The 23011-nt window shown below is 51.1% G+C and overlaps 1 long non-coding RNA gene across 1 annotated transcript; it reads right to left on the bottom strand.

Annotated features, from left to right (window-relative positions):
* Window positions 1-9874: 9874 nt before the first annotated feature.
* Window positions 9875-22017, bottom strand: LOC149747795 (uncharacterized). Its single transcript, XR_016395509.1, has 2 exons — window positions 18804-22017; window positions 9875-18512 (listed from the first exon to the last, which is right to left on the bottom strand). It is a non-coding gene; the product is annotated as an uncharacterized LOC149747795 (long non-coding RNA).
* Window positions 22018-23011: the final 994 nt, after the last annotated feature.

Raw genomic sequence — 23011 nt, 5'->3', positions numbered from 1 at the left:
ATTAAATGTGGATCTATACCTCTCTCCTTCACATCAAAATAAATTACAGATGGGTCAAAGATTTAAATGTAAAAATCAAACCATGAAAGCATGAGAAGAAAGCATGAATAGATTTCTTCTGTAGCAGCAGAGTAGAAAATCATGGTACTAATTCCATAAACTGAGAAGGAAAGGATTAATTAATTTGATTCTAAAAAGCATAAAACTCTTTCATGGCAAAAATAAAGTCAAAAGACCATTGGAAAATTGGGAGAAATATTTGCAACAATATGAGAGACAGTGTGCCTATTTCCTTAACTACAAAGAATGCTTGGAACTCAAAAGCCAAAGATAAAGAACCCAGCAGAAAGAACAAGCAAGGCAACTCAGCAGAAAAAGAGATTCATGTGGATAACAGATATGTTGGAAGCTCAGCCTAACTCGTAATTTTAAAAATACAATTTAAAAGGAGTTGCCAATTTTTACCTATCCGAGCGACAAAGATATGGGGAAGTGTTGGTGAGGGTGAGGAGAAATCGCACTCTGGAAATGGAAATCAGAAGGCCATTCTGAGAGGCACTGGACAATAGCTATCAACATTTTAATTGCACGTCTCCATTAAGCCAGCAATTCCACTTCTAGGAATTGATTGCACTGCAGCGTTTTTTATAAGAGCAAATCACTGGGAACAATAGGGCAGCAGTCCTTGGGTTTGGCAGTAGGAAAAGAGATCTGGCACACTTGCAAGTGAAAAATGCAAGGTGCAGGAGTCTGCATTGTTTGTTTTTTAAGGTTGCATACATACACACCTGTATACATATATATGCAATTATGTACACACACATATAAAAAAGCATTTATATGCCTCGAAAAAAATTGGAAGTACACAGAAGAAACTGGTTGCCTCTGGGAAGTAGGTCTGGAGGTTGCAGATGAGGGAAAGAGGGATCTGGTTTGGACATTTCACCATATATCCTTTATTATTTGAATTTTTACCATAAGTGTGTATTAGCTTTTGTAATAGTACCAAATTGTTTCATTGCTGTTGTTGTTGTTGTTGTTTTAAGATCACTCAGGCTGCCATGGAGTGAACTGACCAAAGTTACAAGTCATGGCTTGTGGAGAGACATCTAGCCATCCAGATATGACATGATGGTGGCTGGGATGGCGGCGGTGCAGCTGAAAAGAAATAAATGGATTCCAGATTTACTTAAAAGGCAATGCCGACCAGAAGGAAGGTGAGAAAGGAACCCCTTTGCGCTCCCACAGCAACTCTCCTGCCCCACCTTTCTGCCCTACAGCCACTAGACTATCAGCTCTGGGAGGACAGAGCCTGGAGGAGCCCAGGAAGCCGGTGTGCCAGCACTGGCTCTAGGACCTCAGAGCCTCCAAGTGGGAGACGCCCCATGGAGCTAGTGCAGGGAAAGGCACAGAGCACGGGGGAACCTCGGGGAAGACGGCAGGGTCTGAGCCGGCTCTGCCCATCGACCCCCATTACACATCCTCACAAGTACAAGCTTCGGCACCTGCTGAACAAGTATTTGCATGGGTACCATCTACCCTAGATTCAGAAGGGTGTGCAAGCAGAGGCCGTTCCTGACAGGTACACCACCTGCCTCCTCCGCCACTCACTCCCCACAGCCCGAACCCTGGTTCCTGCCCGGCAGGAAGCATGACTTTATTGGCTGGGTGGACTTGGTCCAGGAGGAAGGGTACTCAGCCTTCCCCACCACATCCGTGAGCCCCGGTCCCCACACTCCCTGCCCTCGGCACCTGCTGTTTAGAGGAAGTGATCCTCTGGCCTACCCTGCTGCCCTTCCAACTAGGCCTCCCTCTAACCCTCAACACCTGCAGGCCCCAAATCCACTGAGCAGGAAGTCGAAACTCTGCCCTACAACCACCGGGAAAATCAGGATGACTTCTCAGAGGAGGCAACATCTGAGCTGGGCTTTGAAGCATGAAGAGGAATGAGCTTCTGGCAGATAAAAAAAGACAAAAAGATGTGCACGGGGTATTCAAGACCCAGCAGGCTTCTTGTAGGGTGGGCCTGAGAGCTTGATGGTCTGAGTTAGAGGCAGCCAGATTGTGAAATGCTCTAGGGAGTTATAGTCACAATAGTAACCTCATACCTTGCTGGACTCCCCATGCCCTGGTGTGCTCCCTTCAGAGGGTGCTTCTCACACAGGTACATGTGTGATCCATCTTCTCTACCAGACTCTGAGTTCCTCCAGAAAGGACTGTCATCTCTGTCCAGAGTACCTCGCACGCCCTAGGGCGTAGATGCACAACAAATGTTTGATGACCTAAAACGAAGGGATATTTGCAATTGTGGTGATCACACAACTATAAACATAGGTCAAAACTCAGTGGACTGCATGCCTAAAATTGGTGAATGTTACTGTTTGTGAATTACACCACAGTAAAGCTGACAGGAGAAAGTATAAGCGAACAGCAGAGTACCTGTGCTTTGCAGTTCACCGGGCACTTTCCCATCACTCATCTCGTGTAATCCCGGCCATAGCCCCATTTCACAGATGGAGAAACCGAGGTGTCTGTCTCTTGCCCAGATCCCACAGTCACCAACCTGCGCCCCACCCTCAGAGCTTGAGGCTCACAGGAGATGAGCCCGAGGGACATTTTCAGAGGCTGTGTTTGGGAAAATCCAATGTGCTCCCTCTGCAGTGCCACTTAGTCCTCTTCTAAAATCTGAGGGGGGGACTTCCCTGGTGGCGCAGTGGTTACGGGTCCACCTGCCAATGCAGGGGACGTGGGTTTGAGCCCTGGTCTGGGAGGATCCCACATGCCGTGGAGCAACTGGTCCTGTGAGCCACAACTGCTGAGCCTGTGCTCTGGAGCCCGCAAGCCACAACTACTGAAGCCTGCATGTCACAACTACTGAAGCCCACGCACCTAGAGCCCATGCTCCACACCAAGAAAAGCCATCGCAGTGAGAAGGCCCTGCACCGCAGTGAAGAGTAGCCTCTGCTCGCTGCAGTTAGAGAAAGCCCATGCCAGCAACGAAGACCCAACATAGCCAAAAATAAATTAATTAATTAAAAAATAATAATAAAATAAAATAAAATCTGAGGGGACAGAAACAGTGACCGCAGAGGCTGGTACTGGGTTCCTGCTGTGATTCCTGCTATCTTGCTTTCCGGCCCCTACAGAGAGCTTGGGTACATCAGTTCTGTCCAGTGGGGCTCCTCAGGCCGGCCACAGAGGCTCTGGGTGACACACACTCCTGCCTCCTGCCCACCCCAAGTCCACACGAAATGTGTCACTTTCTCTGTGTGAGTTATTGGGGCTCTCAGTCAGATTCCCTCCAAAGAAAGGCGTTCTACTGCAAATAGGGTTGCCAGATTTAAATAAAAATACAAGACAGAATATTTGGGACATACATATACTACACAGGGCATACTAAATAGGATATACCGACACTGAAAAGCTATCTGTTGCTTATCTGAAATTCAAATTTAACTGGGCATTCTGTATTTTATCTGGCCATCTTAACTGCCCCTCAATCGAATTAAATTAAGAAAACTTTAAATTATATTAAGAATAAAATAAAACAAAACAAATAATAATAAAGTACAATATAAAAAAGAAAGTGAAATGATAAAATTATTTTTTAAATAACATAAAATATAATGCAATTTTTTTTTTTTTTTTTTTGCGGTATGTGGGCCTCTCACTGTTGTGGCCTCTCCGGTTGCGGAGCACAGGCTCCAGACGCGCAGGCTCAACGGCCATGGCCCACGGGCCCAGCCGCTCCGCGGCATGCGGGATCCTCCCGGACTGGGGCACGAACCCCGTGTCCCCTGCATTGGCAGGCGGACTCTCAACCACTGGGCCACCACGGAAGCCCTACAAAAATTTTTAAGTAAATATAAAATAACAAATTTTTGAATAATAAAATAAATTAATAAAATAAGATAAAGATAAAATAATATAAAATAACACACCCCCAGCGGACGAAGGTTGGCCCCTGGCGCCCCGCAGGCTGTCTAGCCGGTGGCCTTGGCGTCTCCCGGGCCGCCCGCCCCGCCCTTGAAGCGCTCACCTGCGGCCCCCCCGCGGCGGCGGCTCACTCCGGAGGGTGACGCAGAGCCCGCAGAAAGCTCTGGAAGAGCCGCTGCCCAGGACTTGCCCTGCTGCGCCTCCCAGGCGGCGATCGCCCCGGAGAAGTGGGAGCTTGTCACTCAGGACCCCCCTAACACGGCATCCGAAGGACGCGGCGGTTTCTCAACCGCTTTTTAACCTAAGCCAGTGTGTTCTAGAAATGGCTTTCTGCCGCTCAGAAAGAAGCGCCCGAAGAGGGAGCAAATGCCGCTCCGTTTTCCGGAAAGTCGCAGGCTCCGCCTCGCCTCTGCTGCTTTGTCTCGCTGGGGAGAAGGTGGTGGGCGCCAGCCGGGTTGACGAGGTCCTAGGACGCCCGCCAAGGCCCCGTGGGAGGTGACGCCGGTGACAGCTCTTCTCGCTGAACTTTGCTGCCCCTGCATTCTGCCACTCACATCCCAGGTGAAGTTGTGTAGGTAGAAAAAGGTGGAGGTGTCCTTGTTTTTTTCCTACGAATCTGAATGCCGAAAGGCACAGCAGAGAATTTTCACTCACTTGGGAGAAAGCCAATCTGTAGGTTGGAAAAGACAATAATAAAGGTATCATAACATTAAATTAATAAAACACAATACAGCCACAAAGCTCCAACCTTCCTTATACCCGATGCTCCCACTCCCTGGGAACTTATGCTAATGAAATAGTTCAAAAGAATAAAAGTGCTATACGCATAGCAATGTTCATTACGGCATTATAGACAGTGCCTAAAAATTGGAAACAACTTAAGATCTAGTAAGAAGAATGGTTAAGAAAACGATTTTACACCCTCAAGATGACATAGCTAGTAGGTGATTATTGCCAGGGTTGTAGAAACACAGGAAATGTTTACAATATCATCTTAGTGTAAAATAGTGTAACATGAAATGCTACATACTCATGGATCTCAGCTCCTTAGAAGTACTTTGTATTTAATTGATGTTTTATTTGGATAATTGTAGATTCACGTGCAGTTGTAAGAAATAATACAAGGGCTTCCCTGGTGGCTCAATGGTTGGGAGTCCGCCTGCCGATGCAGGGGACGTGGGTTCGTGCCCCGGTCCGGGAAGATCCCACATGCCGCGGAGCGGCTGGGCCCGTGAGCCAAGGCCGCTGAGCCTGCGCGTCCAGAGCCTGTGCTCCACAACGGGAGAGGCCACAGCAGTGAGAGGCCCACGTACTACAAAAAAAAGAAAAAATAAAAAAGAAAGAATACAAAAAGCTACCACTTTTACAGTTTCCCCCATTGGTGACATCTTGCAAAACAAGGATATTGACAGTGATATAATCCACTGACCTCATGCAGATTTCCCCAATTTTATTATACTCCTGTCTGTGTGTGTGTGTGCGTATTCTGTACAATTTTAGCACATCGGAATGGTTTTTTTAAAGAACATGTCCATGTGTAGAACTGTGTGAAGGTGGTGGGATGTGAGAGATTTTCTTTTCAATGTTTCTCATTAATGTTGCTACGTTATCAATTAAGAGGAAGGCGTGGACAGCAAAGGCAGGTCGAGAGAGGAGGGGGCCTGGGCCAGGGCTGCAGGAGGCTGAGATGCCCGCCTGGCCGGGCCTGGCCTAGCTCTGTGATCTTGGGCAAATCAAGCAACATCCCTGGAGCTGCAGTTGTCAGCAGCCGAGTGGCGCACATTCCCTGGGCCCTTGCTCGCTAACAGGGCTGCTGTGATGTTGTTTTTGCCAAACTCAGGCAATGTCATCCAGGGCCTGAGCACAGTCAGTTCACCAGCCCGGCCAGAAGATGAGCCTGGGACGGGGTGGCAAGGGCAGCTCCCGCAGGCTTCTTACCACTCACAGCCCAGCTGCTACCAAAAAGGGAGATCTCACCACCCTCCATCTCTCCAGCAGGCAGACAACGTGCTGAACGGCTTCCCAAATATTTACCGCTGAAGAGGCCCTGTCTGTAGAATTGGACTGTCAGGCTCAAGAGCAACTCCCGTGGGGCAGCTGGAGGAAGACGGGGCCTGATAGGAAAGGAGCTCATGAAACAGTGCCCACTGGCCTCCTCCGATGCTCCCGAGAAAGTCGCCTGACTTGGGCTTTCTCCCCAGGGGGGTCCCTAAGGCGTCCAGACGTGCCCTGTGTTGCTTTGTGCTGAAGGGGTCCCACACCCTCTCCACTGGGGAGAAGAACCGAAGGCGCGTTTCTGAAGGTGTTTCAAAAGGAGATGTTCTGTGTTTTAACTCCAGCTCCTTCAAATGCCTTTTCTGTGACAGCTCCAGGCTCACAGCTCCTCAGACATCCTGACTTTCATCACGGTTAGCCTTCCTGTCCCCTCAGCCCAGGACGCCCCACAGCCCTGGCCTTCTCCTCCTGTGGATTACCCCCACCCCTGATCCTTTAAGGAGGGGACAGCAAATATTTTCTGTAAAGGATCAGATAGTAAGTATTCCACACTTCGCATGTGGTCTCTGTCACCACTAGCCACATTTATTTATGGACACTTGTTATGGGTTGAACTGTGTCCCCCAAAAGATAGGTTGAAGTCCTAACTGCCCAGTACCTGTGAGTATGACCTTATTTAGAGATAGGGTCTTTGCAGATATCATCAAGTTTAGATGAGGTCATTAGGGTGGGCCCTAATCCAGTATGACTGGTGTCCTTATAAGAAGAGGGACTTTTTTGATACGGACACACCCACAGAGAGAACACCATTTGAAGACACAGAGAGAAGATGGCCATGTAAAGATGGAGTGATGCTATCACAAGCTAAGGAACACCTGGGGCTACCAGAAGCTCAAGAGGCAAGGAAGGATCCTCCCTAAGGCTTCAGAGGGAGCCTGGCACTGCCAACACCTTGATTTTGGACTTCTAAGCCTCCAGAATCGTGGGACAGTAAGTTTCTGTTGTTGTAAGCCATGCAGTTTGTGGTACTTTCTTATGGCAGGCCTAAGAAACTCATAGAGAGCTGAAATTTGAATTTGACATAGTGTTCACATGTCACCAAATACTTCTTCTCCAGGTATCATTAGTCAAGCTAGAACACAAGGCAGCCTCGGGATCTGGCACAGACACAAGTAGGCAGGTAAGAGCCTGGGACGAGGGCTGTCTGGCCTTTCCCCCAAAGACCGTGCCTCTCCACTGAGCCCTCTCTCAGGGCCTCTGAGACAGCCGGCCACACCCCTTGCTAAAACAAATAAAGGCTTCAGCACCACACAGCCGTTCTCCATCCCAGCTTATTGGATTAGCAGTGACCCCCATCCAAGCCGGGCAATCAGATTCTGTCCCGGAAACCTGGTGTGGAGTGAGAGACTGGGTCAACTAGGCATGGTGCCTGGACGGAAGATTAGGAAGGTTGGGACACCAGCCCTCTAGAGGGGCCACGGCAGAGGTAAGGGAAGGAAACAGACAAGGGAGGGCCACGGGCAGCGTGCACATGGCCCCAGGGAAGGAATGCTGGAGAGGGCCACTGTCTGGGTGTCCCTCCGTACTCTGCTTCCTGCAGCTGGGTGTCCTGAAATGCCTGACTGCTGATTCCAGGGCCCCCTCGATGTTAAATAGCTCAGGGGGCTTGCAGCTCGCCAAACCGGCTGCCCTGCGGCAGGCTCACAGGGAAGGCGGGACGGGGCGGCCCAGAGCAGGTCCTCAGAGCGCCTGCCCCCGTCCAGGGAGGTCCCACCTGCCTTCTCGGGCTGGGATGCCTTACTTCTGCCCGAGGAAGGCATCTGGGGTGACTTCTGGGAAACAAGGATCCCCCAGAAAAGAGGGAGGGAGGTGGGATTCCAGCAATTTCACTGGTGGCAGCATAGGTCAAAGACTAATTCCATAACGTTAGATCTCGTTGACTGAGGACGCATACACGTGCTCTCTTGAACACCTGGCATACACGTCTTAATCCTCACAACAGCCCTGGGAAGGAGGCTATCAATTGTTCCCACGTTACAGGTGAGGAAACGGGGTCTTTGAAGAGGTTGAGCTGATTGCCGCACAGCTGGTAAAGAGCTGGGATTCTGACTCTGGTCCGTCTGCCTTTTCTGCTTTGCTGCACTGAATCCTTACCATTATTAAGATCCACAGTTCTAGATTTGATTCCTCCAGCTTCTGTGGCCTTGGAAATGTGAGTCAGTCAGTTGCAAGATAGGGGTGTCAGTGTTTCTATTCTAATTTTTCCAGAAGCTGAGCAGTCTCCCAGCGGTCTGAGGGCAACCAGCCATGAGTATCTTCTACTGACCTCTCTGGCCTTCCCGTCTCCCTGAGTAGCCTGTGTGTTCCGTGATGTAGACCCTCTGCCCTCTCCGTCCTAGAAACCATGTGTGATGGCATCTGGTTGCTCTTGTTTTGGGTTGATCGGCCCCTTTCAACTCCATGTCCTTCTGGAACCAGGGGGTCTACCTCCCCCACCCCACTACCCTTCAGCCATATCACTCTGACTTGGCCAATCAAGGTACCCAGCTCCCTTGGACACAGTGACTGTACCCAGTAATGAGATGGTACAGGATTAAGCAGGACCAATCAGAATTCTTCCCTGAGCTAGATGGCTGTCAGCTGAGAGCATGTAAATTTAGGGCTGTCAGTGGCCATCTTTCCCCCGTCTGGAATCAGTCTGTTTACAGAGGGAAGCCAGACACAGCCAAACAAAAACAAATGATAGAAGTGGAGAGAGCTCGAGAGAGCTGAGAGAGAGAAAGCCAAAGAGAGAGACAGAGAGACAGCAGAGGCACCAAGCCTTGGCGCCAGGTCTCGAGGTCTGTTCAATGCTGTGAATAATCAACCCTGCATCCTTCCTAACTGAAAGGGTCTGCTTCCTTTTTGTTAAGCACATGGTTCTGTAATATGTCACCATGACGAAGGCAGTATGATTCACCCCATGAGGTTCAAGGGGTGGAGGATGAGCTGATCAGAAAGTTTCTCTCGTGGTGACAGCCAGCCACATCTTCCTGTTGGAAATAAAGACAGCCCCTGTAGCTCTGCCCCACTGTTTGATCTGTCCACTCTGTCTGCCCTTTGGAATAGATGGTGTGTTCTACACAGCCAGACCTGGAGATCCAGAACACCTATCAGACCTTCCCAGTGTGGGCTCCAGCCATACAGAAACCTGGATAGCAGTTCTTGGGGCCCTGCCTCTCTCCTAAACCCCACGTCAGTCCATGCATTTCGCCTCCCAACCCTCCACCCTTCACACCTAGTCCAAGCTCTGCCAAGCCCCCTTCTGTCAGTCAGACAGGATTCTGTTTCCTTTTGTGACCTAGCCTACCCCCTTGCCATCCCTTGCCCCCTCAAGTGGGCCTCCCTCCCTGCCCGGGCCATCCCCAAGTTCCTGGACGTTCTCACTTCAAAGTCCTCTGGTCAGTGTTGCCTCCTTCCCTAGGCTCATACACAGGCCTGGTACCTCGTCTGCCCGGGGTTCACAGGGCCTGAGAGGCCCTTCCAGAAATGCGGATGAGAGGGGCCTGGCTGAGTCCAGGGAGAGCTGCTCTCGGGCTGCCCACCCCGAGTGACTGCTTCAGGCGGCACCGTGGCCTGGACGGCGGCCCAGCGTGCACAGCCCAGTTCCACAGAGTGGGCAAGACCTCCTGAAGGTGGAGGACGCCAGCTGCCGGCCACCTGCACGGAAAGCCTTTCTTCACGAAGGGCACACACGTCACGGTCCATTTTTATTTAAAAGAAAAATATATATACATATATATATATATACACACACACACATACATTTAGAATTTGAGGGTTGTTTAGAGTTTATGTACATAGGTTTATACATATACACACATTTACATATGTATATACAATAGAATATATACTATATATAAATAAAAATCTAGAAGTAAATATACTAAAATGTCAATAATGGTGGGAGTCTTAAAAATAAAAACTTTATTGAGGTATAATTTACATACAATAAACTGCACTGTATTTAAGAGTACAGCTAAATGAGTTTTGACAAAAATATACACCCATGTAACTACCACATGATATTTTTATTTTCTCCTTTGTGCCTTTCTTGAATTTCTAATGTTTTTAAATCAGTGGACAAGTATGACTTGAGTAATTGGATAAAAACATGTACTGTGAGAGAGGGAGAGAGAGAGATGGAGAGAGCTAGGTCCCAGGTCTCTGGCCTTGCGCTCTAGGGGAAGCCAGCCCTTGGGTGGGGCAGGTTGACTGGGGGTCTCAATAACCATCGCTCCCGAGGGCTCTCCACAGCCACTGTCTGAGGACCTGGTTAAAGCAGAACATTAACCCATTTTTTGGATGAATAAACCACAGCTCAGGTCAGCGACTCTGTCCCCCACTATGTGGAGAGTCAGAGCCAATAAGGGATGGTTTTGGACCCCGAGTCCCACCCTCTTTCCATAGGCCTTACTCAGGTAGGTGTGTGGAGCCTGACTGGACTTTCTCCAGGTGCGTTCAGGGGTCCCTGGCTCCCCAGAGCTGCAGGGAATGAGGCCATTGGCCTGTCTAGAGACAGCAGCCTCAGAGCCCGGCCCTGAAGGACAACGACCCCCTCTCTTTAGTCATCAATTTGATTCAGGTGGGGGATGGTGAAAGCTGGCCCATATCAGGAGACCTGCTCTTTCTGGGAACCTACTGACACCTCATCCACACTCAAAACAGGAGAGCACCTGCCAGTAGGACCCACCTTCTGTCCCGGTCCCCAGCACGGTCAGAACTCTGCTCCATGGCAGCTAGGACAGGGAGAGCAGCACCCCCTAACCCCCGCACCCCAACACACACGTCCTCTCCGCTTCCAGGGAGAGATCCCACCACAGCTGATTCCCCTCAGGCTGCACACCCAGGAGTCATCAAGGCCCCCTCCTCTGACTCAGTTAACCTAGAAACCCAAGCGCTGAGGACTAACATGGGGGAAAGTGCACCGCAACCTGAGGCTTCCCTGGGAGGAGGCTGCAGACCAGGGCAACCTGTGCACATCCCAAACTGTGTCCATTCCTGGACACTACCCCTTCCCCCAACACACACACACACACACACACACACACACACACACACACACACACACGATTGGTATATACAGCATTTACTGTGCTCCTGTATAGGCCAGCCCAGCCCTGTGCTGAGCATTTACACAACAGTTATCACCTGTAATTTTCACACTAACCCCATGATTGCCCCTATTTTCCTAAGTGGCCGAGGCTCAGAGCATGAAATAACCTTCCTAGGGCCAGGGTTGCAACCCAGATCCTCTAGGGGCCCTAACCACTACGCTCCTGTCACCGGCCACCACCGGAGACCCCGTCCCCATCACCACACGCGGCGGCATCCAAGAGTGCTTCCTCGGACAACTGCGTGGAGAGAGCCCCAAGCCCCCCCAGGAAAGGTGAGCCCCTGACGCCTCTGCCCTTTCTCCAGCTGCTGCCCCACCTGTCACACAAGCTCAGAGGGCCGGCCCTCGCGCACCCTCACGCACTGCAGATGGGAGCGCGCGGTCTCTCTGGGGCCAGTTTACTAACATAGGACGTGAGCCCTTTCAGCTGAAATTACACTTCAAACTGTTTAATGCTAGAGGGACATCCCTGGCGGTCCAGTGGTTAAGATTCCACGCTCCCAATGCAGGGGGCGCAGGTTCCATCCCTGGTCAGGGAACTAAGATCCCACATGCGGGGGACTGGGGGTGGGCAAAAAAAACCCAAAAACGTTTATGCTAGAAAATGGCCAGCTATGGGCACACGGCTGAACATGGTCCCACTAGACTGCGTGCCCCTTGCAGACAGGAATTTGTCTCGGTCATAGGGGGACCTGGGGCATCCCCGCTGGTGAAGACGCCCACCTCCGCTACCTCCCGCACCTTCCCGCACCCCCGGGCGCAAGCCCCACCCAGGTAGGGAGGGACCTCTCTGCTCTCAAGGAAGCCAGAGCCAGGAAAGTAGGGCGGCCGGCAGGCATGGAAGGCGGTGCGCGCATGCGTGCGAGGCAGAGGCCCACCCCCTCCCCGAAGTACCCAGGCTGTGCGGAGAGGCGTCTGGGGCCTGCTGGAGGAAAAGCTGCCAGGTTTGTCCGGATCGTCAGGCAACACCGGGGACCCCACCCCCCACCCCGACCCAGCCAAGCTGCAGATACCCGAGCGCACCGCACCCCTCCCATCACACTCTGCTACTTTTCTGGTAACTATGCTGTGTTTCTTGTTTTACAAAAATATATGTAAAAGTACGCTGATTGGTGAGGGGACACGATAGAATGCTCACTCCAACACAGTTTGATAATATTTAGCACCCTCCAAATAAAAGACAAGAAAACAATCTAAATGCCCAAACAGAGGATGATTAAATAAATATGGTATATCTAGCAGGTAGAATAGTATGCAGCCTTCAAAAATGATGTTTTCAAATAATATTTAGTGACGTGGGGAAATGTTCACAATAAAATGTTGACAGAAAAATAATATCTGGCACACAGTAAGCTCTCAAAAAATGTTAGTAATTATTACAAAATGGTATGTTAATGAATAATACAATTTTAAATGAGTAAACTGTGTATGTATCTAATGCGAAAGAAAAATGAAACAAATTCCAACAGCAATTATCTCTGGGATATAAGATGATGAATGACTTTTTTGCTTTTTCCCTTTTTTGGTTATTTAAAAATTTGGTGCAATTAGTATAATTTTAGGCTGCAGAAGAAAAAGCGTCACGTTATATTAATTAAAAAAAAAACCCATGGTCCACTCTCTAGGGCAGGGGTCCCCCCAAAAATGCTGGGGACCGCTGCAGTAAAGGACAAAACAGAGTCTGTTTCTGCCCTCCTGGATTTCCATTTTAGTGAGGGAGTCACAATAAATGAGTAAATAAAACGATTACCAATTGTGGTAAGAACCACAATGGAAATAAGGGGCTGAAACAGAAAATTAGGGAGGAGGGCATCCAAATCTGAGCCTGGGTAGCCTCTCTTGGGGAGGAGGTACCAGTGGGAGTGTCTGCACACAGTTGGAACTATAAAATAGGAGGTCTCTCACTGAGGTACCCCTATGCCCTGGCTTCCAGCTCCTGCATGCCCCCGACTCCAAAGAGGCAGTCCCCTGGGGCGGTGGGTGGAGAAGGAGCCAGGACTAAGCAGGGAAGTGTGAGGGGCTGCACACCCAGACCCTTGAGGAGGGAGTGGGGAGCTGCCACAGAGACTCTAGGGGACCAGCCCAAGACATGTGAGAGGCAAAGCAGGGGCACTAACTCAGGCTGCAACCTGCAGCCTTGAGTGTGCAGACAGTTTTTGAAATTCGGATGTTGCCACTATGCACCCTGTGACCATGACAGAGTATGTATCCCATCTGTAAAATGGGATAATGGTACCTGGCACAGAGGGTTGTGGAGATGTTAGTACAGAATGATTTCTGGTACGTACTGAGCACTCAACACACGTTAGTGATAACAGCAATTATAATAACAACAGAACGTTTATGTACCAGACTTGGTCTGGGCCGTGGGGATCCTGCTGAAACAGGGAAAAGTCCCTGCTCTTGCGGAACTTTCATTTTAGCAGGGAAGATAAACAATAAACAGGTAAGCCAAAATAATGAGTCAGAATTGCAGAGGGTGATAGCTACAAAGATAAGGAATAAATTAGGAAGGAGTAGAAACAAGATATCCTGAGACAGAGAGCAGTCAGGGAGTGTTTCTCTGCCCTGAGACCTGAATGAGGGGAAACAGAGGAGGGAGACGAGCAAGCTTTCCAGGTAGAGGGTGCAGCTTGCGCAAAGGCCCTGTGACAGGAAAGAGCTTGGCGCGTTCACGGGAAAGAAAGCCAGTGTGACTGTCTGAGGCTGGTGGGGCTTTGGAGACCAGGGTGAGAAGGTTTCTTCTTGCTGCAATAGCACACAGCTGATGGGATTTTTTGAGGATTTGATTTTTAATGAGATTATTCTGTGTATTAAATGGACCGGAAGGGACAGGAAGAGAAGCAAAGAGACCTGTTGTGGTTTGATGGGGCCAGAGACCAGTTAGGAGACAGGTGATGGGGACCTGGGCTAAAGCTGCAGAAGCAGGGTAGTGAAAGATGGCTGAAGGGAGGATATATTTAGAGGTGAGGACTGTCAGAGCAAGCCGGCGATACAGGAAGTGACAGAAAGGGGGGAATCAGGGATGAGCCCCAGGGTTTTGATGCCAATTAAGCGCCGGTTACTAAGATGTAGAAGACAAGGAGCCAGTTGGGAGGAGACCAAGAATTCAGGTTTTCAGGTCACAATTCGGATTTTCAGGTCACATTTAAGGTGCCTATTTAACCTCCAAGAGCGGGGGGGGGGGTGCTATCACAGCTGGATATATGAACCTGGGTCTCTGAGGGAAGTCAGGGTTGGGGCAGGTGTGGGAGTCCTGGACCCTCCCACGTGCAGAGAACAGGAGGAGGAAGGGACCCGGGGGCATAAGAAGATGCGGGGTGTGATGTCAGGAGCCCAGATAGAAGGTTTCAGGGAGGAGGGGAGTCGTCGGTCCAGCTCCTGAGAGGTCATGGGGATGGGGGTGAAGGCCCTGCCGGGGCGGTTGGAGGGGAACCAGAAGTGAGTAAGCAGAGCCGGCAAGGGCTGGGAGTGCTTTCAAGTTTTGCTGTAAAGTGGAGCAGAGAAACAGGGCATCTGGATGGGGGTCAAGGGACAGTATGCGTGTGTGAGATGATGGGCAGCATTAAGGAGATGCCTGGGGAGAAACGGAGAAGACAGAGGGAGCTATGGCCCGAGCAGGAGGGCAGAGTGGGATTCAGAGCCGGGTGGAGGGAGGTGGCGCAGCAGAGCAGGTCAGCTCCCTCTCAAGACAGGCAAGAGGGGTGGGCTGGGGGAGGGAGGACAGGAGATAACAGAAGTCCTCACACTGGGCCAGGCAGGACCTCAGTGATGGATTAGGGCTCACGTAGCTGTTACATGAGCCAAGTCAGGGCCAGGCAAGGGATGGACGCCTTGTGAGAGATTGGGGTATATTTCTCTATGCTGGTATCTTTCCTTCCTCCGATGGAGTGGAGGCCTTGTGATTCCATCAGAGGCGAAGCTTCTCAAAGGCTCTGGGTTCCCTCCCTCCAGCCAAGTGCACTGACCTTGGCTAAAGCCCTGGGCTCAGGGGGGCTGCATGGTGGCGCATCCCACGGGCAGGGCCCCTCCCCACCCAGCGCCCATGCTGTACCCACGCTGGGGTTGGGGGTAGGGCACCCGAGGCCACATGCTTGACCACAAGACAAAACCCAGGTTTCCAAAGAGAAGACCCAGGCTCAGGATGGGTAGCTGACCTGCCCGAGGCCACGCAGGATCCAGATCCGTGGGTTCTGAATGGTGGTCTTTCTTCTGAGACAGTTCAGGGCACTGGGGGCTTCGGGGTCGAGAAGGGGTGAGGGGTTGGCAGTGTCGCTCTCTGAGGTTTGAATCCATCTCTGGAAACTGCTGTGAGCTGTCCACCTCTCAGAGGCCTTCGCCCCCAAGCCCCCAGGCACTTCCAACCCAGCCGCACCCCCTCCTAGGATCCTAGCTGAGGGGAGGAAAAGGTACACTGAGGTGAGTGGGCCATGGCCTTTTAAGGTGTGTTGAAACTTAAGAGAAAGGGAGCTTTGGGCTGATGCCAGGAGACTGTCCAAGGGGAGCCCCCGTGCCCCTTGCACGTGACTTCCCCGCGTCCCCATCTCCAACATACAGTTTCTTCCCCTCACTGCAGCCCCTCCTCCAACACCCACATCCCCCAGGAATTACACCCAGCGCCCCTGCCTGCACCTCTGGCCCTGCTACTTATGGCTTTGGCTCCCCCAAACAGCCAGCGCCCCCAGGCAGCCTCTTCTCTCCCTCCTTCCTCTATTCCACCCCAGATCCACTGAGTCAAACATGGTGAGCCCAGGGAAGGTTCTCTTGAACCAGCCAGCCCGGGTCTGGTGGTGTGTGGCATCTCCTCCCCGCCTGGGGCCGACCCACCTGGGCAGTCAACCCTGTCACTCCCCATCTATCTTGACTCCTGCCCAGCCCTGACCCTTCCCTGTCTTTCCCAACCCCTCTACCATCAAGTGACACCTCATTTAAACCCAGGAACTTCACAGGATGGTTTTTATTAATGAAATGGCCCTAGCAGCTCCCTCCCATAAGCTCTAGCCAGACCTCCCACCCTCAGCTCTGACGACGCTGGGGTGCTCAGCCTTGGCTCTCAGAGCCAAAGGACACCGAAGATACCCTCCCATTTCTCCTTAGACTTGGAGCTAGAGTCTCAGGGATTCAGTCCGAATTCCACCCCCCACCATGCTTCCTCCAGGCCGGCACTCCAGGTGAGCTAATTTTCAAAACTTAAGTGACCAAATAGCGTTGCTTCCACCTCTGGCTTCTCGCTACAGATTTTTAGCTTCTCACACACACAAAGTGTCTTGAGTCTTTACTTTCCCACTGAGATTAACACATTTCTGAACTGGTCAAACTAAAGACTACATTTGTTTCTTTCTGAACTGAGAGTCTCAGAGCTGAAGATACACTGTTGGCTGACCTTTGGGAGGAGATCAGGCGAACATGTCAGGAGCCAACCAAAATGTTCATCTACTTTGCCCCAGTAAGTCTCATTTCTGGTAATGTTATCTTAAAGAAAAAAATACAAAATATAGGGGGGAAAAGCCAACACATAAAGATATTTATTGCAGCTCTATTTATAGCTAAAATAAAATGCATATATATATATATAAACAAACATCCAACAAGAAAATGCCATGCAGCCATTTTTTAAAAAAGAATTCTACATCAACATTGAAAAATATTGAGAAAAAAGTAGGATAACAGTTAAATATACATTTACAATTTTGTAAAGAAAATAAAAAGTGCCCATGAAAAAAAAGCCTGTTATTTTCCCCTTTTTCTCAAATTTCCCCCTTATAATTTCTTTCAAAGCTGCCAGCAAAGTGGTGCAGTCCTAAACCTCCCCCGAAATCTGCTGTAGGAAAGAAACCTTGAATAATCCTCCCTGAAGACAAGAAATCATTGGCGGGATCTGCTTGGCACTTAGGAAATGGAAATGCAGCATGGAATGCCAGGGGTCTTAGAGAGGAGATGTGATGGGAAAAGCCCAGTTCTTCTATGTGTTCAGATCAGTCTCTTAGATGGGACAACAGGGAACTAGTAACTGCCAGGCAAAGAGTCACGAGGACAAAGGGGACATCATGTGTGAACGGGCTCTTCCAACCACAAGGCACCGTCCACTTGCAAGATAGTGCTGAGGAGGGGTGGGTCAGCCAGAATGACCCAGACTTGGGGTCTCAAGGAAGGTCAGCAGGAGCCCCAGTGGCTGTCCAGCGCCTCTTAACTGACCAGGGCAGCCCTCGGACTGCTGGCCAGTAGTGAAAAAGGATCTTCTTATGCTGAGCTGAAAGAGACCGACTTCGGCCGACTGGCCCCACTTCCGCCTGCCACGTGGAACTGCCCCAAATCATCCCAGCCCCTTGGGCTCTCCCTGTCATTGTCTGCACCATTCTCTAAATTCTCCCATTTTTGGGGCCAAACACCTGTGTCTCCCAGGGTCCCTTGCACAGTCTAGACTGTCCACCACCCGGCTGCTCTCCTCCGGATGCCCTTGTGTTTTGGAGAAACCCCACACAGAGAGGAACGGTGCCCGTAACCAAAGCCCTCTAGCTTGTCTGACACAGGCACAAGGCCCACTCCTCTCCCGGCTCTAGTCTGAAAATTTCTATAGCTCAGCCTTGGACAGAATCTGCTCTTCCTGCAACCTTGCTTCACTCTAACTTATCTTTGAGCTTCCTGTCAACCAAACCACCCTTTTTTTGCACCCAGTTTACAGTCCCTATTGAATGTTCATGCAGGTGATGTTTTTAAAGGGAGGAACTGCACTGTCTAGACCCAGTGCTAGGACCTCCCGGTTTGGGCACTTAACCCCTCTGAAGAAGGTTGCCAACAGTCATGTCAGGGGAAAGGAGACGCAAGACAAAAGGACATTATTACGGTGCTTTTTCCGTTTTTCTTTTTTGCACAAAAACAGTCCATTTATTCAAGTGTTCTCCAGCACAAGTACATTAGAAAGGAGCTTTATTATATGCTTCTGGGCACAAAAAAAAAACAAAAAAAAAAAAAACAAAAAAAAAAAAACAAAAAAAAAACGTGATGAAGGCGGAACTGACAGACTTTCTACATCTGCTGTACGCACTGACCTCTTTATAATTATTTCATAACAGCTATGTCACGAGCATCACTTACACAGAGATACAACAGAACACCAGGGCATGGGGGTGGGGACCCGTGCAGGGCCCTTTCACACTTGCCCCTCCCCGATGTCCCAGAACCAGACTGTGAAATGTACATTATTATTGTCAATAAATAGAGAAGCAACCCTAAAAAAAATACAGTGGTGAAAGGATGCTGGAACCAGGGAGAAAAAAAAAAACAACAACAACAAAGAGTCAGAAGAGGAACTGAAGAGAAAGGAAAGAGGGCTGGGAAGGGAAGGGTCTGGGGAGTTAAGTCCTGCATTTAGCTGCGTGGAATGTGCAGTAAAAGTGCTCTCCCGCCGGGGTCAAAGCGAAATCGTCTGTAACAGTAAAAGTTATTACCAAATCAGCTACGGAGTTTATTCTTCAGTATGAATACATGATTTCCCACAAATAAGTAAGCACCCGCTACTTCAATGCCTCAGCTAAAACACATGAAATCGCTCATTTAGTTTTCAAGTACAAAGTTAAAATGCCTTTTTAATAATAATATATCAGAGTAAAATAATAGTCTCTTTTAAACTCCACTACAAGAAAACAAAACAAACAGTCATTGTCCAGACAGCAGACTTAATTTAACAATATATATTTTTAATAAAATGTTTTAGCACCTTGTTGAGTCACCTCCTCCCTCTGCGTATTCTAAGGAATTTCGGCATTTTTGTGGTTGGTTGGGTTCTAGGGCTGTGCAACCAGATCAGTCTGTGAAGTGAAATGGGACTCAGGTGATGCTTTCGGATCCCTGCTCATGTCCTCAGGCCCAGGGCTGGAGGCCGTGAGACTAGAGGCTGAGAAAGCCGCCCTCCCATGCCCCTGCGGGGCGTTTTCCAGTTACTGGAGTTACAGGAATCTGCGGGCCTCCGTTCGGGCGATTTGGCCAGCCACGACTAGCTAAGGACCTTCCACCCTTGCCCTCACTGCTTCTGACCTGCTTGTTTCTCCCCCTCCCCAGGCTCCACTGCTGAGGATCAGCTTGATAAACAACCCAAGGCCCACTCAGCCGGGTCTCTGGAACACACCGGTGCAAGAGGGGCTGCTCTCGCTTCCTGAAGACCCCAGCCTTCCTTTACCAAAACGTAAAGACTCGAGAGCTTCTGCTAGAACAGTGGAGTCCATCCTTGATAGAAATCTATTCTCTTTCCTCTTAGATCCTCCAAACACTTGTGGTTAATCCCTGCCTCAGCAAGGAATGGCCGGGAGAGCCATTCCAGCTCCACGCCAGCCCTCCAGAGGTGGAGGAAAGAGGGCAGGACAACTCCAGTGTCATCTCTAATCACAAGCGCTGGGAGGGGCCAGACTAGACCACGCCCGATGACAAATTCAGATTCCTCATCTCCTGCGATCAAAACGGGGCCTGGCTAGAAACCCAGTTCTCACCAGCATCTTGGCTCTGCTGCTACCCTGACCACAGGCAACGACCAGCCCTCATCAGATCACAGTGCGAGGCAGGACCCACGGCCCTAACCCTGCAAGTTTCCTGAAAACGACACCTCTGAAAAATACCAGTGCCACAGCCTCTCTGCCCCAAGCAGAACAGCGACAGGAATTCAAAAGCGCCTCCAAGATCCACTTTATGTGTAATGATGTCATCAGAGAGATGAAGGCTAAGAACACTCCCCAGGTGGCTCTGCTGAAATAGTTCCTTCCCTTGCTCCTGTTACAGACCTTCCTGTGCTGGAGACCGTGGGCTATTCCCATCTAATTCCCATCCCATCAATTCAGGCTTCCCCAGAATTGCCAGCTATGCAGGAAGTAAGGGGAGCCGGCCCTCATTAGACCAGTTCGATGTCCACCACCAGCCTTTCTTCCTGCTGGGTCTGCCTGTCCCAATCTGCACTCTAGCGACTCACCAAAAACCCACAGGCATCTTCGCCAGCCGCCACTCCCAGGCCCGTCTCAAAAGCAAAGCGGTCCTGCGTGCTCTTTTGGGAAGTTTGCTTTCTAGAATGTTCAATAGCAGGAAGGTTCTGGGGTCTAGAAAGAAAAACAGACAGTGGCACACCTGGGTTGCCATCACTGACTGCAGGACCCCACGGGTCCTGTGCTCCTCGGTCAGCTCCCGGGAAAGGCAGGCAGCACCAGCCAGCTTGAGGCCCACGGCGCTCAGCGGCGCCGGCTGGAGACGAGCTTCCTCCTCGGGCAAGCGACCCAGGGCCCTGTGCCCTGCCGAGCCCCAGCTACCTACCCCCGGCAAGAGGCACAGGTCCCTCTGGCACCTGCAGCAAGTAGGGGGCATCATCCTCGGCCCTAGAAACGCTCGTTTCCAGGAACTTGTAAATTGGCCTCTGCTCTTCAGAAAGAAAACCCCACTGGGAACACACTCCAGAATTTTCCCTAGGCCTTCGTGGTTTCTCCCGCTGCACTGCCTCTACCCTGAGCCTCACGCACAGCAAGTGCCACGACCCCCACCTGCATCCCCGCGCGACCTCACCTCAGCCTGTCCAAGCACAGCTCCCCTTTAGAAGGGGACCTGATCACTGCCCCCAGGAGCACCCCCAGAGTTGGACAGCACCCCGGTGTGGCCAAGTTGGCACATCCCCAAGGTCCCCTGCACCCTACCAAGCTCTACTATGGGACCAAGCCCACGGGTGTGGCTGGAAGAAAAGCTGGTGATCGTTAAACTCTCATCCCTTCGAGGGTGCATCTGGCCCCTTCTGGGGCCTAGTCAGGTGGCCAGACTGCGCAAAACAGGTCATCAGCCACAGCAAGCAAGCTGGCCGGCCCGCGCCGAGCCCTCAGGCTCACCACATCCTTGGCTACCGAGTTGCTTCCCCACACCAAGCCCCTGGGTGGAGCTTGGGCCACTGGGAAAAGCAAACTCCTGCACACAAGCAGTGGACAAAAGGCCTCGGAGAGCCAGGAAGTCTGTCTGCAGAGGAAGAGACTCTGCCCTGACACTGGGGCTGGGAAGACCTTAGCTTTGGCCGCCAGGGGAGGGAGCACCTTGGACTGCCTGCGGCAGCCCTCCTCCCCCAGCCCTCCAGAGCAGTGCTGGTGGGCTCTGGGCCGGGAAGATGGAGCCTGGCTGGAGGGGGTGGGGTGAGCACCACAGTTCGGTACAGACTCCAACGAGGGAAGGGCCGAGGGCTTCCCCCACAGCTGCTCCAGCCCCGTGGGAGCCCACCATCACCACCTGGCATCACGGCACAGAGCTGGCAGGAAGCAACTGGGTATCATCTTAAAAACCAATCTGACAAGGAAATGAGTAGCCTGGGGTGCGGCACTAAGCACCCCTAAAAGGAGTGGGAGACCGCGGCCACCAGCTGTGAGCTTACTCCTGAGCAATGAGCACGGGATTCAAAGCCTGGTTTAGTTTTGTCACCAATTACTAATTTGCTTTATTCAAAAGATGAGGTTCACTGTCCCATTTTTTTCCAATGGAAGCCCCCTGGCCAAGACAGCCCTGGACATCAGTTTCGTTTTGGTCGGGGGAGAATAGGTAGGGGGAGTTGAGGGCTGACTGGACTGGTGCCTAGGGTTGCAGGTCAGTGTCACAGGTTGCTAACAGAAGAGTCTTTTGACATCACCAGGGGCAAAAGAGATAGAACGCTACCTGCTAGAGGAGAGCACCTGCTGAAAGAAAACCTCCTCCTTTTCCTGCCCTCAGCACCTAGCAACTTCTGGGATTGACAGTCTACCTGCAATTAGGGCAACAGAGGTAAAGAGCTGCAGGGCCGACTCTGCAAAGTCCTGAATCCTGGGGAGAAGAGCGCTGGGAGCTCCCTGGCTCTGTGTGTGTGTGTGTGTGTGTGTGTGTGTGTGTGTGTGTGTGTGTGTGTGTGTGTGTGTGTGTGTGTGTGTGTGTGTGTGTGTGTGGTCTGTGTGTGTGTGGTCTGTGTGTGTGTGTGTGTGTGTGGTGTGTGTGTGTGTGTGTGGTGTGTGTGTGTGTGTGTGTGTGTGTGGTGTGTGTGTGTGTGTGTGTGTGCGTGCGTGTGGGATTGACTGGTGTGGGGCCTGTCTGCAGTGGGGCCCGAGACTCAGCATTCTGAGCCTCCTTCCCCCGCTCCCCACTACAAAATATTTCTTATACGTGACCCTATCTATGTATTTATATAGCGCCTATCACCGTAGGCCCTATCTTTCTAGGGATGCGAACGTGGGACCATGTGCTTGGCAGCACACCTCCCAGCCCTGCCAGTCCCAGGAGGTGCCATTCCCCCCTCCCATTATAAAATATATATCTCTATATGCCACATTATCTACACCCCATCTACCCAGGCAGGCATCTGCCTATTGGGCCCTCACCCTGGAGCCACACATGCCGTCCCTGCCTACAGCCAACACCAGGCTGCCTGCCTCGCCGGGAAGCGGAACCAAGTGTCGTGCACTTGGGGCTCCAGGTGCTGCTGACTCGAGGTAAGAGCACAGCTATCATCAGACCGAGTACTAGAAAAGAAATACACACCACTCCAATCACACACGCGAGGAGAGAGATGCCTGGTCCTCCCTCCAGCCCTGACACACGTGACTCGAGAGGAGGGAAGCAGAAGAGAAGAGGGACGCGCCCGGAAGGCCGGCCTCGGGGACCCCCTGGCCGACGCCCAGCTGTCGCAGCGCCCGGTGGCCCACCTGGCCCGAGGGGTGGGGAGCCAGGGCACCAGGGCCACCACTGACTTAGAAGCACCCTGCTCCCCGCACCTTGGTTTGAAACCTAAAGGGAGGGGGGGTTGGGTTTTTGTTTTCTTAAAGAAAATCTGAAAACAAACATAATTATAACCAGAACCATAAGAATAATTATAACAGAAGGTGCCATCAGCCTCCCAGTATAAACGCAGCCTTTGGAGATGACCAAAAACATCACATTCCAGGGGCCGGAAGC

The sequence above is a fragment of the Delphinapterus leucas genome, chromosome 13 (genome assembly GCF_059928025.1).
Source record: "Delphinapterus leucas isolate spDelLeu-1000000601 "Yukka" chromosome 13, BTC_Dleu_Yukka2, whole genome shotgun sequence".
NCBI lineage: Eukaryota > Metazoa > Chordata > Mammalia > Artiodactyla > Monodontidae > Delphinapterus > Delphinapterus leucas.
This window is presented reverse-complemented; position numbering and strand designations above follow the sequence as displayed.